Source organism: Equus przewalskii, chromosome 9 (genome assembly GCF_037783145.1).
Source record: "Equus przewalskii isolate Varuska chromosome 9, EquPr2, whole genome shotgun sequence".
NCBI classification, from domain to species: domain Eukaryota; kingdom Metazoa; phylum Chordata; class Mammalia; order Perissodactyla; family Equidae; genus Equus; species Equus przewalskii.
The window spans coordinates 366,752-384,642 of record NC_091839.1 but is presented as its reverse complement, the minus strand read 5'-3'; the positions used below and the strand labels follow the sequence as shown (position 1 = coordinate 384,642).

General features: G+C 49.7%; 1 long non-coding RNA gene across 1 annotated transcript; it reads left to right on the top strand.

Moving 5' to 3' along the window:
• Positions 1–5,601: 5,601 nt before the first annotated feature.
• Positions 5,602–14,019, top strand: LOC139085404 (uncharacterized). Its single transcript, XR_011543656.1, has 5 exons — positions 5,602–5,640; positions 6,321–7,903; positions 9,706–10,117; positions 10,297–10,655; positions 11,360–14,019. It is a non-coding gene; the product is annotated as an uncharacterized lncRNA (long non-coding RNA).
• The last annotated feature ends 3,872 nt before the right edge of the window (positions 14,020–17,891 follow it).

The following is a 17,891-nucleotide window of genomic DNA, read 5'->3' as shown; positions in this document are numbered from 1 at the left end:
TATCAGAGTGGTGAGCAGCGAGTGTTCTGAATTAGAAAAAGGGCAGGTGCTCTCCAGGCGAATGTGGGAAACTGAGGCACAGAGAGACTAGCCCCTGGAGGCCCTGTGACAAGGTGGAAGTGGACAAGGAAGAGCAGTATAAGAAGATATGAGAGTCGGCTCTGCCCCTGACCCCGGCTCCCCGGGCCTGCAATGTGGCACTCGCAGCTCTTACATTTTCTCACCTGTAAAGTGCTTATGCAAATAAATCCCTTACCCCAAATTATCAAACTTCTTTTGCGGGAGGAGAGGGAAGAGATGGTCAAAAAAGTATAAAAATGTCCTTGGAAAACAGAAGAGAAATAGAGATGGGGCACCAGTGCTTTCCAGGCTGGGCCAGCTTCCATCTGGGGAAGCTCTGCGGCCAGATAAACTGCACATCTTCTGAGCAAGTGAGAGAGAAAACGGACCAGGGAACAGCCAGTGGCGGGGAAGAAACAGCCACATAACTGTTGCTCGTTTCCCAAATTTCTTCTCAAAGGCATTTTGGAGACGAGGACTAGACATAGAGGCTGGGTCGAGCCCCTGTGAGTGAACAGGCCGCCCGGGTCCGCCCTAGGGAACACAGGGTCAAGACGATTATTCCTGGGGCCGGTCCGGTGGCACAGCCGTTAAGTTCGCATGTTCCGCTTCAGAGCCCAGGTTCCCCGGTTCGGATCCCGGGTGCTGACATGGTACCACTCATCAAGCCATGCTGTGGCAGGCGTCCCACGTATAAAGTAGAAGAAGATGGGCACGGATGTTAGCTCAGAACCAGTTTTCCTCAGCAAAAAAGAGGAGGGTTTGCAAGTGTTAGCTCAGGTCTGATCTTCCTCAAAAAAAAAAAAGAAAGAAAGAAAGAAAGAAGACAAAAAACGCGAACTCGTGGCCCAGGAGGTGAAGGGCTTTCCTGAGAGCTGTCTCATGGTGGTGGACTGTAGTGTAGACGGAGCCCTCACACGCCCACAAGGCCTGCACGGTCGTCCCTGCTCCACCCCTCTGAGGCGCCCTGCTCTGCCCACATCTGCACCCCCCAGTCTTGCTGTTCCTCCCACCTCCAGGTGTGCTCCTGCAGCAAGGCCTCTGCACCTGCCGCTCCCTCCTCGGGGGTCTTCATGCAGCCCCACAGCGCACGCTCTAAGTCCACCCAGGTGTGGCTTACACGTCCCTTGGTGAGAGACAGCTTCCCTGTCCACACCATCTGCATGGCGCCTCCTCACTTTCTATCCTCGATACGACTTCATTTTCTTTTTATCTCCGAGTGCCGTCCACTTATTATAGTGTACTTATTATCTATCTCCCCCACTAGCTCCAAGACTAAAGAAACTTCTTTTTTTCTCTGCTATATTTCTGGATCCTAAAACAGGGCCTGGCATCAATAAAATGTATTGAATGGAAAAACATTTGGCTTAGATATGTCCCAAATAGCAGTTTGATGGTCTCCGTGAGAGACCCGGACACTGGTGGTACCTGGCTGCTTGGGCCAGCCAGACAGATGTTTATCCCAGTGGAGGCGGCATTTGGGCCAAGGCTGGCTCCTGTCCCCATTTTTCATCTAGGGCATTGTGAGACCTGGACCTACTGGTGTGAGACCGAGAACACTTTGACTCCAAATTTATGAGCAGAAATGATTGGTCAAAACTATTCCAATGCTGGTTAATTTTATCCAAAAAGCGTCTCCCAGGACGAACCCCACAAGTTACTTTAATTCTTCTGTGCTGACCTGCCGAGCCACCGAGTGTATAACAGAAGCCTGCAGCCAGGTTCGAGGGACACGGGCTAACCAGAACCCTCTTGGATTACCTTCCTTGTTTGTCACTCTTACTTGAAAAATATAGAAGGTATAATGCCAGTGTTAAAGCAACCTCACACATATTTCCCTCCAGTGTCTTCATTTTGCCTGAGATTGAGGCTCACAGTGGCAGAATCACAAAGTCTGGGCATGTCTCAGGTGAGCTGAGGGCCCCAGCCTCGCAAGCCTGTGCATCACTATCACTCAGATTTATTAAAAGAAAGAAAGAAGCCACGCCGGCCATTAAATCAGAAGGAAACCAGCAGAGGGAACTGGCTAAGCAGGCACAGGAGGACTGAAAAAGGCCAGGGAACACAGGGGTCACCCCGAGGGAACAGCTGCGGGAAGCAGTCGCCAGGTCCCGGGCTGGTTGCGGAGGGAGGAGGCCGGCGGCCTGGAGCCTGTGCCTTCAGGAGGTGCTGTGCGCTGGTGCCAGCATCGGAGGAAATGTGATGAGGCTGGTTCTGGGACTGCAAATAACAGCTGGGAACTGTGACCAATGGCCACAGCGACCAACTCTGCCATTAGGTGCAGCAGCATTAGTGAGGTGTTGCAGGGAGAGACAGGAAGAAAAGAGAAAGCAGCAGCACTCTCTCTCGGGGCCAGGTCTCCAGGCTCCACCCAGGTCCTTGCCAGCAGATCTCAGAGGCGGAGGAAGGCTGTGGTTTGCAGCTTCCCAGCGCAGCATCACAAAGCAGAGCATGAAAGGGTGGTTTAAGGCTGAGTGACAATAGCTCAATAACCAGCACAGGATCAAAATGAAGCCAAATTGACATCAATGCCCAAATTTTGCAAACTCCTAGCACACACTGCCTGCCAAGAGTCAGGAAATAGGAGCTTTCAACCTTGGAAAGTCTTCAAAAGAAATTGGGATTTCTCTCCACCTTTGCATTAATTTCTCCATGTCACAGCTGAACCCATCTTGGGAGCTTTTTGATCCAGTCTGTCCTGAGGTCACATGGGAGGAGAGAAGATTTACCACTGTCCAGTGCCCTGTCTGTCTGTAGGTGGAAAATACTCAAGACTCAAGTCTAAGCATGTTCTTAAGTCAGCCTCCCCAGCAGTAAAGGTGACATCTTGAGTTCCCACTCCTATATATATCTCAGAATTTTTTCACAACATGGGAAGGAAAGACGTAGAAATCTCTCTCCCAAATTCCTCACACCAGCTTCCAGAAAAGTGGTTTGTCTGCATCTCCATCACTCCTCCTCGACCTTTCCTTCTGCAGATCTGCCATTGTGTCTGGGGGGTCTGGGATCCCCCACGTCCTCCCTTCAGTCTCCTGGCTGAATGCTCTCTCGTAGGAGCCACCCGAGGAGCTCACCTCAGCCTTCACGAGCACATGCTTTCCTGCCCGGGGAGCTGCTTCTCAACGCTCCAGAACAATTTCTGGACTGCGTTCACTTCTCCCGTACCAGAGCGACGTCATGTTCCAGGCAAACACGAGCTACAGCCGTCTCTCCATCTGTACAGACCTGTCATCAGAGTGTGAACTGTACAGCCTGAGGCCCAGATCTCACGAGGCCCAGCTGAGTCCTTGCCTCAGCATTGCTTGGGAAACAGAATAGGCTTCAAGCTATTTTTACCACCAAAGAACACAGAACAGCACGTTTCTGACCACTGGAGGATGGACCGGAACATCCCTCTTGTGGGTCCCTTTCCCTCCATGTCTACCAACTCGAGCCAATTGGCGCCTGGGGAAAGGACGACGTTAGCAACCCCTCAGCTTCATAGATATGATGAAGCTTTGAATCCAAGTTGGGGTCAGCAGCTTCAGGCTTAAATTTCTACCAGCTAAGCAACTCTGCTGGGAAAGAACTGCACTAACAAAATCTCCGACAAAAGCGCCAGAACTGAGTATGACTGGGCCAATCTGAGCCACATGGACATCCCCACATCAACAGCCACCGTGCCCAGACCAGCCCTGGATCATGCCCCCGGCCCCAAGAGTCAGGGACAGGATCAGCCACTGAACTCCAGAGCAAAGCACGGGCCAGGGACAGGTTCCGCCAAGGAAAATGGACGGCCTGTGCCTGTGGAAGGGGCAGTCAGGCAAGGCCAGCAAAACAACAGCTGTCGCCTCAAACCAGTAAGATTTATGCTTTTTACTTCTTTTTTATTTCATTATGATTTATATTTATATTATACTTACTTCTTATATATTCCCTTATGACATGTAAACTTCTTTGCATCCCCCAAACTACTTGACCCAAACCCGGCATATAGTAGAGACTGAATAAATGCCAGGTGACTGTATGGTCCGATTGCTTTGGCACCTCTCTCCCTATAAGAAATCCAACCTCTTTTGTAATTACAAAAATACACTGGGGAATGGACTCATCTCTGAATGGCGAATGTGACAGCTGACTACCTCAGCTCTGAGAAAGCCTGGATGCCAGGAGCTGTCTGAGTGTTCAGCCATGAGCAGTTTCACCGAAAGCAGAGCCCCAGCCAAGAACTTGCGAGTGGCGGACTATTGGGAAGGTGGTTTCAGGAAGAAGCAGAAGTGAGGGAGAAGGGAGGGGCGGGGAGGAGATCAAACCAATAAAGGGTACATTGTTGAGGTCACTCATGTGAGCAAAAGGGAACTTTGCTCGCATTCTGCCAGCACCTCCTGAGAAGCACACAGAAGGCCTCCCAAAATTGTCACCTCAGGCCAGGGATGAGGGTACTTCTCCTTGGTTCCCACCCCTCATTGTTGAGGGATGCTCCCCAAACTCCACTTTCAGGCTGTAGCATCACAGAAACCCTGGGTCAGAAGTGGGGAGGAACACAGGAAAGATAGAAGCTAGAAGCTAGAGGCTATCAGCTTGATGAGAAGTGGAGCTTGAGTGGGCTTGTCTCCACAGCCTGGGCTCTAATTGGAAGTGGGCTGACGCCATGTCAGTTACACAGAATCTGTTACAAGTTGTCCCCGGGGGAGTCTTGCCAGATCATTTCCCAGCCTGAGGAAGGGATGGACACAGTTCAGATAGATGAAGGTAGCTGGATCAAGCCTCCGTTCTCAGTGAAATTGTTTGGTTGTCTTAAAAATCACCAAATCTCTGGTCTTGCTAGTACCATCTCCCTCCTACTCCCAAGACACATACTTTACAAAACATCTGGGGACAAAGAACCATTTCACACCAGCTCTCAGCATTCCATCCACAACCCCAGTGGATGCGCTGTAGGAGTGGAGTACCACAGGCCAGGCATGTTAAGACTCCATCACGGTACCCTTCCCCAGGGGACCTCAGCATTGCTACTTTCTAGTGAAGTTGTAAGACCGGTAAAAAAGTAAAATGATTTTCTCCAGGCTTGTCCATTCATCTTGAGGTGTGAGGCAATAACATGCCAGATTGAAGCAGAGCTGGTAGCTACAACCCCAGAAAATTGAGCTCAAACTGGAAAATACGTTTTCTCCAACCAAAGCCATAAGGTTCTCTTCTCAGATGACAACAGCTATGACAAGTCTGTTCCAGTTGTTTTCAAATGATTTCTTTGGGCTCTCTCAGATCCCTCACACAGCTTTCTATCAGCCTGTCTGTGGGGAACTGGCAGCTGCATTCAGTGGGAAAGGTGGGTTGGGCCAAATGGGATGGCTCTCCCCAGAATCACCAAAATCCTGTACCTGCTGGTGGAACACAGCCCTCCTACAGCAGATGCTGTCCTTTCTTGGGTGCCTGGCTGGATCACTGAAGATGTGGGACATGGGGCTTGGGCCAGGGGTTCCTGACTCCATTTGTGAAATGGTTACAAGGACAAAAATTGCTGGCCTGTATTAATGGTCAAAAAATTCATGTCTTCCCCAGGCCTGGCTGGTAATCCTCAGCACCACAATAGTGGATGAGGTGAGCCAACTTTCTTCATTCTAAGATTCTGTGATTCTGTTTTAAGAAACAAAACTTAGAGTTGTGAGGCAAGATCTTCAGTCTTTAGTTTTCTCCCTAACCCTGATATGTGACTGACACCAGACCTACCCAGGTGTTTTTCTCAGTAGATCATCCAATAAAAAGCAGTTTCTTCCACACTTCCTCCTCACTCAGAGAGGTCTTTACCCTGAGCAGGACTTTGCATAAGTCCTTGCCTTTGGCATTGATAAGAGTTTCTAGAGATAAGGTCATCCCCCCTTCTTCCTGGTACAGAGAGGGAGCCACATTTACAGATGGAGAGTTCATTTACAATGTAAATGTCTCCTAACAAAGGGCAAGCAAATTCCACCCCTCAGAGTTGCCTTCCTGTCTGCAGTTTATTAAAAGTAACCAGCCCCAAACAATCCTCATGCCAGAGAGACATATCTTGGGCTGGCCAGTTCCAGGCCCCCACACCAGCATGTTGTTGAGACAGGCTCTTGAGTACTTCCCACCAGGGGTGCAGCCAACACAGGTGTAGGAAGTCCAAGGGAAGGATGTTTTGGGGCAAAGGGGAAAATGTTCCTATCTGGGTGGATGCTGGGGTGGGAACACAGAAAAAGTGCCATTCTTTGCCCAATTTTCCTCTGTTATCTCGGTCTTTTACTTTCATACTATAGGTGAGGAAGACAGTTCCTCTACGCACTCTGGGTCCTTCTGGCTGGACAATGAATTAAATTCACATGAGACAGAATAACAGGAAAAACTTAAGCAAAGCTTTATAACATGTCTGCATGGGAGAAACTCAGGCAAACTGAGCAACTTGCCAAAATGGTGGAAGCCACCACCTTAAATACCATCCTCAGCTAAAGACAAAGGAGGCTGCTGGGGGTGGGGGCAGCCAGTTATGGGAGATTACCATAAAAGTACAGTAAACAAGAGTAAGGTTATTATGCAGATTTAAGTCCTTGCCTTCTGCATTGATAAGAATTTCTAGAGATAAGGTCATCACCCCTTCTTCCTGGTACAGTGAGGGAGACACCTTTACAGATGGAAATTTCCTTTACAAATGTAAATGTCTCTTAACAAAGGGTAAGCAAATTCTACTTTTCAGAGTTTCTCTCCTGTCTGCAGTTTTTAAAAGTAACTAGCACAAAACAATCCCATGCCAAAGAAACACATCCTCGTGTGGCCAATTCCAGTCCCCCACAACGCCAGTTCTCAAATACCCTTTCATCACAGTTCTAAAAATGACTTTCAACATGGATCGGTTAATAATGCCATTTTTGGAGAATGTTCTTCATCCCTTCACCTACCTTCACATTCCAGTGAGCTAAGCTTCTGCCCCCACCCATACCCACACATCAATGTCTCTGTGTTGTCTTAGTCTGGATTCCCTTGGAAACAGATCCTGAGATAAGTGTTTGAGTGGAAGTGGGAGACAGCCCCAGGAAGCATTCACAGGTGAGCGTGGAAGTGGGGCAGGACAAGAAGGCAGCCAACGCAAGGTGCATTCATGAGCAGGTACTGCTGCACGCTGATTGGGCGTGGTCCTTCCAGGGAACTTTGGGAGATGGTATGAAACCGGCTTCCAGGCTGCCCCACCTGGGAAAGCTGGGGTGTTTATCCACAAGCTCCTCCTCACTATTGCTGAGGATGTTCCGGGGTGCCGGTGTCCTGGAACTCCCAGCTTGCCCCGTGTGTGAGCCAGGAGGGAGCCTCCAGGCCTTGGAGAGTCACATGTGACTGCAAGAGGATACACGCTAGAACAGGAACCACCGAGGGCATGTGGCAGGGCACCCACAGCATCTGCCGTGGTGTGAGCCCTTCAAGGCTTCCAGCCGCCTGGTTCTGCTGGGCCATGGCTTTGGCTCCCATGAGCCTCCACACACTCACCAGGTCAGGAACCGCCTCCCTGTGTCTCTCTTTGCTCTGCCCCTCAGAAGATCCAGTTCAAGCAGATGCTCAGCAAACGCAGTAGCAGGAGGTAACTACTGACCAAGAGAAATCAGAAAAGATTTCCCTGAGTGAGAAAGCAGAGCAGGACACCCACCAATTACAGTGGAGGCAAAGAAGGTTAGAGAGGGCTCTCCAGGACAGAGCATGCCACCTGCTCTGGTGGGAAAGTCAGCTGTCCTGGCCGTCCTGTCCACCTCGGGAACCTGGCAGTGTCAGAAGGCAGACCGCCGGGGCAAAGACACTTCCGCTGGAGAGACTGCAAGGACCCCCCTCATCCCCAAAGAGAGGAGAACACGCACTACTGGTATGTTTTTGTGTTTTCATTTGAGTCTTCTCAGCCATCAAAGAGAGAAGAGGTTTTCTGTAGCTCAAATTCTGGGCTATGGCGGCACTTCCTGAGTAGGCCTCAGGGACTACAATGATAGAAGAGGGGCTGGTACAGTGGGATAACATAGGTGGAGGCTGTGCCAGCAAGAAGGTGGGGTCTGGGCCAGTGGGCTGTCAGGAGGGTGTGACAAGGAGCCCTGTGGGGCAGGGTCCTCATCTGAGCGGGCACGTCACCCCACCTGCCCCTAGGACTGCCCAGTGGGAGTGGTGCCACCATCTGGCTACCATGTAAGGAAACTCCCAGGAGTCCCTGTCCCCTCCCCCAGGACAACTCTGGGATTAAAGGACATCTGGCAAGGGTGGGAGACGAGGAGCCCACACGCCTGGCTGGGGTAAGAAGAGGAATGGAGTTTGTGCTGAAGAAGTCACCTGGGGCTCTGGTTAAGATGCAGATTCTATTCGGCTGGTCTGGGTGGTCTGTGTAGCTGCCCTGCCACAAGCCCCAGGGGATGCTCTTGCTGCTGGCGTGCGGATCACTAAAGTAGCCGAGCTGGGGCAGTGTTCAGGGGACACACCTGTGGCGGTTCAAAGCGTGCAAGGCGCACGTCTTATTTTGGTTCCCATCTGCCTTTGTTATTCTGTCAGTCAAGGTCCCTACAGGGAAGGGATGGTCCACCCAAACTGGACAATTTGAGGAGAGTTTAATGAAGATGTTATTTGTAAAGGTGTGTGCAGGGCATAGGAAACCCACAGAGGACTGAGCAGGACCCCAAAGCTAGTTCCACAGTTGAGAGAGAAAGAGAGACATGAAGAGAGGGCACTCGGCAGGAGCCCATGTACCCTGCAGGGAGAACCCCAGCTCCCCTCCCTTCCTCTCATCTCTTCCGCTCTTTCCTTGGTCAAACCTGCCTGAATCGAGGAAGCCCCGCACAGGTCAGCCTCCTGGGGCCCAGAGCAGAGTGGGGAAGTGTGGAGTGGAGGGAGATGTGGAAGGGCACAATTAAATGGCCACGTTTTATAAGTCCTTGTTCACCTGCTTAAGTTTTTTCAGAACAAGTTAAGAAATAGATAAACCAGGAGTAGGCCATTTTGTCTGCAAAGAACCAGATAGTAAATACTTTAGTCTTTGCAGGAAATAACGTACGACTACTCGGTCTACCTTTGTAGTGAGAAAGCAGCTACAGACAATGTGTATAGGAACGGGTGTGGCAGTGTTCCAATTTACTGTTTACTTACGAAAACAAGCCAAGAGGCCGAATGCAGTTTGTGGACCCTAGATATGGATAGAAACACACAGGAGCACACACTCTCTCTCTGCTCCCTCCTCCTCCCTTCCCTCTCTCTCACCCTCTCACTCTCCTCCTGACTCCTCCAGCCTGTGCTTCAGCAGGAGGAGGGGAAAATGGAGCTGAGTGTGGAAGGACAAGGAAGATACTCATAGGTGAATGGTGGGGAGAGAGAGAACATTCCAGAGGAAATTTGTGAGCAGGAGTAGGAATCATCTTTGTGTAAGAAGGGAACAAATAAGAAAAAAAAATGAGCTTAAGTTTGATGACTTTGGAAATCTGGAAAAAAAATATGGACCATCCTCAAGAGGCCATTAGGGAGCCACAGAAATGGGGGGCCCAGAAGGAGGGCAGCCCGCAGGGCAGAGTCGCCATGCAAGCCCTGGTGAGTGTCCGCAGAGAGCTGTTTGCTGTCACGGATCCCTGCAAAACTGTTTATTCAGAAGTCAGTTTAAATTTCTCTTTCTGTCAGCCAACTTGTATCCCCCTGCAGGCTAACTCCTCAGACGAAGTGTCTTGCAGAAGGCTCCTCGATGCAAAGCAGGAGCTGAAACCATGGAGCAGCACATTCAGTGAGGGACTCTGACAAACCTGCATAAAAACAAAGTACAGACATGGTCTGCCAGCCCGCAGGACTAGAGCTCGAACTGCAGACGTGGCAGCTCCCTCACCTGGAGTCTCTCTCAAGGCATGATCAGCTGTGCTCATGGGGCAAGAGGGTACCAGCCAGCAGGTGCCTGCCAAAGCTGTCCTTGCAGGCTGTGGTTGAGGAAGGAGTCCCTGGTGAGGGAGATGAGCAGAGTCAGCTCCTGCCAGGCCCTCCCCCTGCAGCTTGCAGCTCTCCACCGGGCCACTGGATGCCCAGGGATTCATGCCCCGCCGCCTAGCAGCCCTGCCCAGACAGAGTAAGTGGAAGTTAGAGGGTACATGGCTAGCCTTCTTGACCCTCAGATAGGACAACTTTTAGGTGTCTTCTGTATCACCTCCTAAAGGTTCCAGACTAGTTGACCCCAGCTGCCCTCAATGGTAGAGCCTTTGCTCGTGAATACACCCTGTGTTGTCTTCTCCCCTCTCACTTCCCCAGTCCCTACAGGTGCTTCTTCCAAGCAAGCCACTCTGCTCACACCCTTGTCTCAGGAGCTGCTTCATGGGGTCCAGCCTGAGATGCGGGGTCCTCTTCTCCTGGGAAGGAGGAGATTGAGTGCCATCCCTGCAGCAGCCCCTGCTTCCCAGCTCTGATCACGATGACCGTCAGAGGGAACCATGCAGACTCGTCCAGCCATGTGGCACTCCCTGACCTCTGTGTGTCCAATTCTTTGCTTGGTATCCGGGTACCCAGAGTGGAATAAAACTTGCTCCCTGCCACAGATCATCATATGTTAAGTTTGACTGAACACGAGTAATTGACGTGTGGCCGATATGAATCTCAGCCCGTAAACCAAGGTGTGCAAGAAATGTCTTATTTCTCTTTTGTTTTTAAGTTGCTATAATTTTGACTCTGAGTCCCCATCCTCCAGCTTCAGTCATTCTCAGAACTGTCCACTCCCTTTAAAGCACCCGCTAACCCCACTCAAGTGGCACAACATCCTGGTTAAGAAGGGGCTGTGGAGAAGGATGCCTGGGTTTCAGTACCAACTCTCTCGGCAGATTATTAGCTGGTCCCTTTGGGCAAGTTAGTTGACCTTTCTGAGCCTACGTGTCCCCATCTGTAGAATGGGAATAATAACCATACCTCCCTCCCAGGGATGCTGAGGATTAAATGAGATAATACGTGCAAAGCACTCAGCAGTTCCTAGACCTCGGAGGGCACTGTGGAAGTGTCGCTCGCAGGCACAGCTCCTCCAGCTGTGCCCACCCAGCACCCCAGCTCCTCCTCAGCCAGGCCTGCGGTGCACAAATCTCTGGGAACTTACACATCACAAAACACTGTTTCTGAAAGCCACTAGCCCTTCCTGACTCCCAGCACCAAGGAATCTCATTTGCATCTTGGAACATCCTTCCTGCTCTGTTGTCCTCAGTGGCACCCCCTCCCAGTCTCCTCCCAGGACACCTCGCTCACCGCCCTGAGGGACTTGGCAGAAATAGAAGCCAGGACAGGCAGGGCCCCTCTGACTGTGTTTTGTGCTACTCTTCCATTCTTCTTCAAGGCAAAAAGGAACGAACCTGATGCTTCCTTGAATGGGGACGGCAAATGGGAGAATGCGGAGAGAAAAGCTTAGGTGAACACCTCTCGGGACTGGCGCCACACATTTGTCATTCATCAAACATTTATTAACGACTTAGTATGCAGCAGGCACTGTGCCCGTCACTGGAAAACGATCCTCGAGAGGACAGTGCCAGTGTCAGTTCCCTCCAGAGCCTCTTCTCAGGGGGCAGTGGTGTCTGAACATGAATATGCACACGGATCAGCCCCAGGAATCCTGGGCCCCATTTCACAGAAAGTTCCAGTCAGGAGACTTTGGAAGTTGCCTAGAAGTCAAACATCCCAGCTGACTCAGACACGGGCGGTTCTCAGGCCCCACCTTTAGGGAAAGCCTAGGCCTAAAATGCTAAATACCAGAGGAAAGAGAGCCGTAGTTAGCTAACAGGTTGGAGCAATTGTTTGCAGCTGAGAATGTTGTGACTTGACTTTGTATGTTCTCTTGGTTGATACAAGGAAGAGCTGCCTCATAGCGAGTCACATGCAAGCTGCGAGGTGCAGGGTCCTTCGTCTGATGAACCAGGGGGAAGACCCTGATGAGAACATAAGATACAGCCGACACCCCAGCTCCAGCTGAATTCCCCTCCATCTCTCCTCCTCACCTCTCTAAGGGAGCTGGCTAAACTGAAGAGAGTATATTCAGGCCCTGGCTGAAGCTCTCGTGGTGATCCAGCCCAAGCTGGGTCACTGCCCAGACTCTCTGCCTCCTGGAAGACAGCCTGCCGGGCTCAGGAGTCTGGTCTGCCTGTCCCCAGGGAGGACCCCAGCACAAGTCTGAGCCATAAGCCTGGGTTGGACTCTCAGATTCAGAATTCTTTCTCTGGTAAAAATATGTATGCCTTACTCAAGAAGACATTCTGAAGATAGGAAATATTGTCAGGAAAAATTAGGGTAAATGTGTGAATTGTCTAAAAAATCATGTGTTTGGCTCACTTTTCTGTATTATTCCTTTAAGTGATTTTAAATAAGAAAGAAGAAGGAGTGATGGAGGGAAAGAAGAGGGAAAGGGAGAGATGAAAGGCAAGCAGAGAGGGAAGGGAGAGGAGGGAAGGAGTACAAGGATGCAGTCATCAGTCAGCTGGTGTGCCCGCAAGGCACCGCAGCTGCCTTCCAGCGCGGAATCTGCGTCTTCTGTGGTTCTAAGATCTTGCACAGGGAATCACGAGACTGCAGGCTTTTGTCTCCAGTCAGAATCCAGAGGAAAATATACTGCTGTGATAGTTCCAAATGACTACAAAATTTGGGCACAGGGGGCCTGGAAGCAGAGGAAAAAGAGAGCAAATGTGGGCAGTCCTCGTATGCAGTGGCTGCCCTCTCCTCCTGAAGCCCCCAGGAGCAGCTCGCACCCACCTGCAGGTGCAGACGAGGGCGCTGAGGAATGTTGGCCTTCCTCCGGACAGTAACTGCCTCTGCGGTGCTCTGATGGTTTACGGTCTCCCCTCGAGCAAAATGCCCGGGCTCATCCTCGCACACGGCAGACCATGACTGTCTACAAGGCATGGGCTCACCACGCATTTTCACTGATTTCAAAACAAGGCAAAGCAAACACGCCCTCACATGAAAAGTAAATAAGTAAATAGGACCGGCTTCCCTCCTCTGTGCTGAGCATCAAGCTGCGCTTTGCTTGAGCTCCGTCAGAGCGTGGAGCAGCTCAAGCACAAAGCCAGGATCCACAGAATCAAAGGAGGACATGAAAACACTCCTCTCAAAAGGATGTAGGTCACTCTGAGGACCTTTTCTCCCTTAAGAATACCGGTCCTGACTTGCTCAGCATCTGTGCCAGGATTGAGGGGCCAGGGAAAAGGTGGGGGGCTACAAATATTATTCAAGATGCTCAAAGATGGATGGCTTCCCACTGGCAGTATTGGGATTTGGGGCTCACCAGACAGCACCTTGGTTCTGAAACATTTATCTCATCCATCCATCCATCTTTCTCACTCTGAGAACACAGCACACACCAAATTCATATTGGTCCTCTGAAAACACCCTCCCTATGCATCCCTTCCTTGCTCACATCCTCATCTGAGCTCTCACTCCAAAGTGCAGCCTTCCAGGCCCCCAGCTCGACTTCCCTCGAGCTTCTCCTGTGCCGGTCAGGCCAGGGCCTCCCCAGACACCAAAATGACAGCGCTCATTCATACCTCCAAACTTTCGCTTGTATTGTCCTTTCAATTTGCTCCCCCCCAATCCCATCCCAATTTCACCTGCCCCTCCAGTCCATTCACTGAGGAAGCCCTTTGCCCCTCTGGTCGTTAAGTCCTGGCTCTCAGCCACCATTCTAAGTACTAGAGACTATTGGTGCCTCCTTTTCCCAAACTCTCAAATCACCATTCTCGTCCCTTGTTGAATATTGTCCCAGAGCTTTCCCTTGTTAATCATAGGGGACCATTTCATGAGGCTGCGTCCCCACTCCTACCCAGGTCACAAGCTACCCATCAGGGTGTAGTTATTCTTCCCCTGAAACCCCAGGGGGCTTACCAGGACTCTGGTGGACAGCGGGTTCTCAGTGATGGAAGATGTCCCCAGAATACATGCCGATGAGCTGTGGGCTCAATCCTCGATGCCCAGGTGCGCTCCAGAACAACAGAATAAAAATCTTGGCTGGAACTCCAGAATCTGTTTTATTTTAACTCCTCCAGGATGCACTGCAAAAGATAAAAATTAAAGAGCCTTCTGGTGAATAATTTGATGTGAGAAGGGAAGAAACTACTTGAAAGAAACAAGAAAGGGGAATAATATTCTTCCCCGAGGAACCCTCTTAGGGAGGGGATGGAGGATGACATTGGTTGGACGTCTTGATAAGCGTGCTCAGAGCAGAGGGTGGCCAGCTCTCGGGCTGTGAGTTTGGAACAGTGGGAAATGGCTCTGAGACAGGAGAGGAATATGTTTGCTCTGAAAAGGGGCAGGAGGAAGAGGGTTGAGAGAGAGAAGAGGAGATAAATGGTAACAGCTGTGTAGTGTGCAAAGTTAACACCTCCCCATAGCCCCAAATATTTAGAAAATTATGCAAACACTCATGAAATGCTTGCTGTGAGTGGATCTTTAGTAAAATCCAGGGAAGAACCTGAGTTGAGTGCAAAGGGATACCTGGGACAGAACAGAGAAAGACAGTAGAAGTGGGGAATCAGTGCGAATCTGCTGAGACTTTGGGGAAACTTGGAGCTTCCCCAAGTTAGGAATTAAATGTACTTTGGAAAGCCTCATAAGGATAAAGGAAATAAATGCAAAATTCACAAAATATCATGCAGCTGAAGCTCTTCTAACGCCAGTGTCAGAGTTCTGGGCTCTTGAGAGTGTGGATGGTGACTGTGCCATGGAAGGAGCTCGGTTACTCAGTGTCAAATGTTGAAGAGGTGATACTTTGGCAGTATCACCTGCCAAAGGGGAAAGCTGAGCCCTAGGAGCTTAGAGACCCCAATTCCCCAATGCACCTAGTCATTCTCACCTCTTCTGTAGATTATGGCTCTTAGTCCATGTCATCAGAACCATGAATAACCTGAGGCCAGCAGGCCTCCTTGTCTTTGGGTACCAGTGAAGTGGTCATTGGCCGTTGCCTGCCTTTTTCCAGCTCGATTGACACTCCCGTGGACATATGGGCACTTCACCTCCTCTTTTCAAATCTCCTCCAGTGTCTCAATCAGAAATATGCGTCAGAATCACTTGGGGAGATTTCCTGGATCTCCACGCACTCCCAGATCAGCCTCTTCCACTTCTAAATGGGCTGCTGCTGTCTTGCTCTAACTCACCTTCAAGCCACTGCCCCTGCCACTCATCCCAGGGAGGCTTGGGCCACCACCCAAACCACTGATACCCTGCCATCTTTTTTGGATGCTTGTTCATTTCCTTACTACCGTATGGGTAGAGAAATGATGCCCCACCTGTGTTAGGCTCAGGTAAAGAGCCCTATAACAACGTTCTTTGGCTCAAGCTCCAAAATGTTATAGCTCTCTCAGCTTTGAATATGTCCAACTTTCTCCCGCTGAAAGTATACACATGCTACAATGGGGCTGGTCAGGAGAGGATCATGTAACAGATGCCACACAAGACTCAGAGCCCCCGACTCCTTCAGAACCTCAGCCCTGGTGTAGGAACTGGTTCTTCTTCCCACAGCCTCTTCCTCTGGGTAGCTTTTTTCCCAGGGGCTCTGCTGTCTAGATTCTCAATTTGACTTCTTTCTGGCTTCTCTCAATACGCCGCCCATATCTGAATGCCAATCCCTGAGGCTGAGTTTTCATTTTAACTCAATCTTTACAAATAGAGAGGGGAGGGAAGAGGGCCACACATCTCTCAAGCCCCCATTGTCCCTTGGCGTCAGCCAGGACACTTTGGTTGTGTCCTTCCATGCCTGTCTCCTCACCAGTGGTGAGCCCCTGGAAGACAAGGAACACAAATCCTTGGGCCCAACAGCACTGACTGTTTTCTAAATTGTTCCTATTCCAGTTCTGCCTCTTACTCACTGGGTGGCCTTGAGTAGATCTCTCTCTCCTTGTGGGCTTCAATCTCTTCATCTATAAAATGGTGATGCAGTTGAAACACAGAGTTGCCAATAAGGCTCCCTTGAAACTCTGAGAGCTAAATTACAAAAATAAAACGTAATGGATTGAGATTGATGGACACACAGGCATTTTAAGGACAGAATGCCTCCTAAAGTCAGAGGAAAAAAGACAACCAAATCCAACTGCAGCCAATGGACAGCGTCATTAAGACTTCTGAAGACAGACCAAGTCAGAGGAGGGGGAGGATCAGCCCTGAGGCAGCCCGGCCAGTCTCCACAGGGCTCTCCCAGGTGCTGATGGGTTAGCCTCGGCCCTCACAGTGGAGCCTGATTCTATTAAACCTTGGAGACAACTCTCTAATTCCTCAGCTCTGACTGCATCCCTACCAAATAAGCTTCTTTCTTCTTTCTCCTTTTGGTTTTGGGTAGATAAACCAACGCTTCGTGAGCGCTTTGTAAACCGGGAACCACTGTGCACAGCTAAGAGCTCAGTATTTTAACATGTAAGACAGATCCTTACATCAGGCCTTCAAGCCACATTCATGGCCCCAAGAAAAGCAACAACCACCTTATAACCTGCAGAAGCATTCTCCATCAGCCTGTATGTAAACTCCAAAAACTGAACAACTGAGATACTTTCAAGAAAAGAAAAATAATCTCATTTTTTTGGATCACAATACTTGTGGTGGTGTTATTTTAAAGGTCCGTCTAATGTCTACCTCATCCTAAATATATGCTACATTCCAAGGATGCCCTAGGGCAGTGGCGTTCAACTTTTGGAATACTATCTTAGTTAAGGCGCTGCCAGTTACTAATAACAAATAAATGCCAAAATATCAGTGGCTTAGCACAAAAGCTAGTGTGAGTGTTGCTGGTTAATAAGTGACTTTCCTCATGGGGTGATTCAGTGACCAAGTTTTCTTCCATTTTGTGGCTCTACCGTCCCCTAAAGTCTCAGAGTCTTCTGCATTCAATAGGCCAAAAGAGAAAGATACAGAGTATGAGGCACATGTGCTCCTTAAAAACCTCAGTCTGGATGAGACATGTCTCACCTCTGTTTGTGTGGCTTGTGGGATCAGAATTGGCCACCCCAAAATGTGTCTCTTTCACCTAATTGTTTTTAAGAACAAAAGACTCTGAAAGAAGCTTTGACCTCCCCCCCAACTGCCTAAAAGAATTTAAGATGGAAGGCCTGTTCCAGGAAGGAGCTAGTACCATAAGTGAACTGTAGTGTAATGCGAAATGTGTCTCTCACGTCACATTGTCCATAGTTGGCCCAGTTGCATTTCCATCTCCACATAAATTGCCTTCCACCCCCTTGAAGTCCCAAACCACTACCCCCAACATCCTCCTTTGTCTTTAGCTGCAGATGGTATTTAAGGTGGCGGCTTTGGCCGTTCTGGCAAGTCACTCAATTTTCCTGGGTTTCTCCCATGTATACATGGTATAAAGCTTTGTTTGATTTTCTCCTGTTATTCTGTCTCATGTCAATTTAATTCTTACACCAGCCAGAAGGACCTAGAGGGTAGAGGAAGTGTCTTGCTCCCCAAATAGCACTGCCAAGAACCATTCACAGGACCACATGTGGGTGGAAAGAGAAATGTGTCCCTGGCTAACAGCTCCCCCCGCAGCAACTTCACACTATGGAAGGAAGCACGGATTTTGATGGACAGCTAGCCAAACACTGCTACAGGTTATAATCCCCCTTGAAAAACAGGTGAAAACTGAGTACCCTCTCCCCAGGAGAAAAAGGGGATCTCCAAGGGCTCCATTCATTCATTCAACATTCCACTGATAAAACCTTCCACAGAAGATTTTTGGACAGAGTAAGCACATCCATACATTTATATTCATTTCATTCTCTCTCTCTCTCTCCTCTCCCTCCCGCCAAAGATAGAAAATAAATTTAAAAGAAAGAAAGAACAAGGCATTAGCAAACAAGATATTTCCATGTATATTTCTGGAGCACTAAGTAAATGGAAGA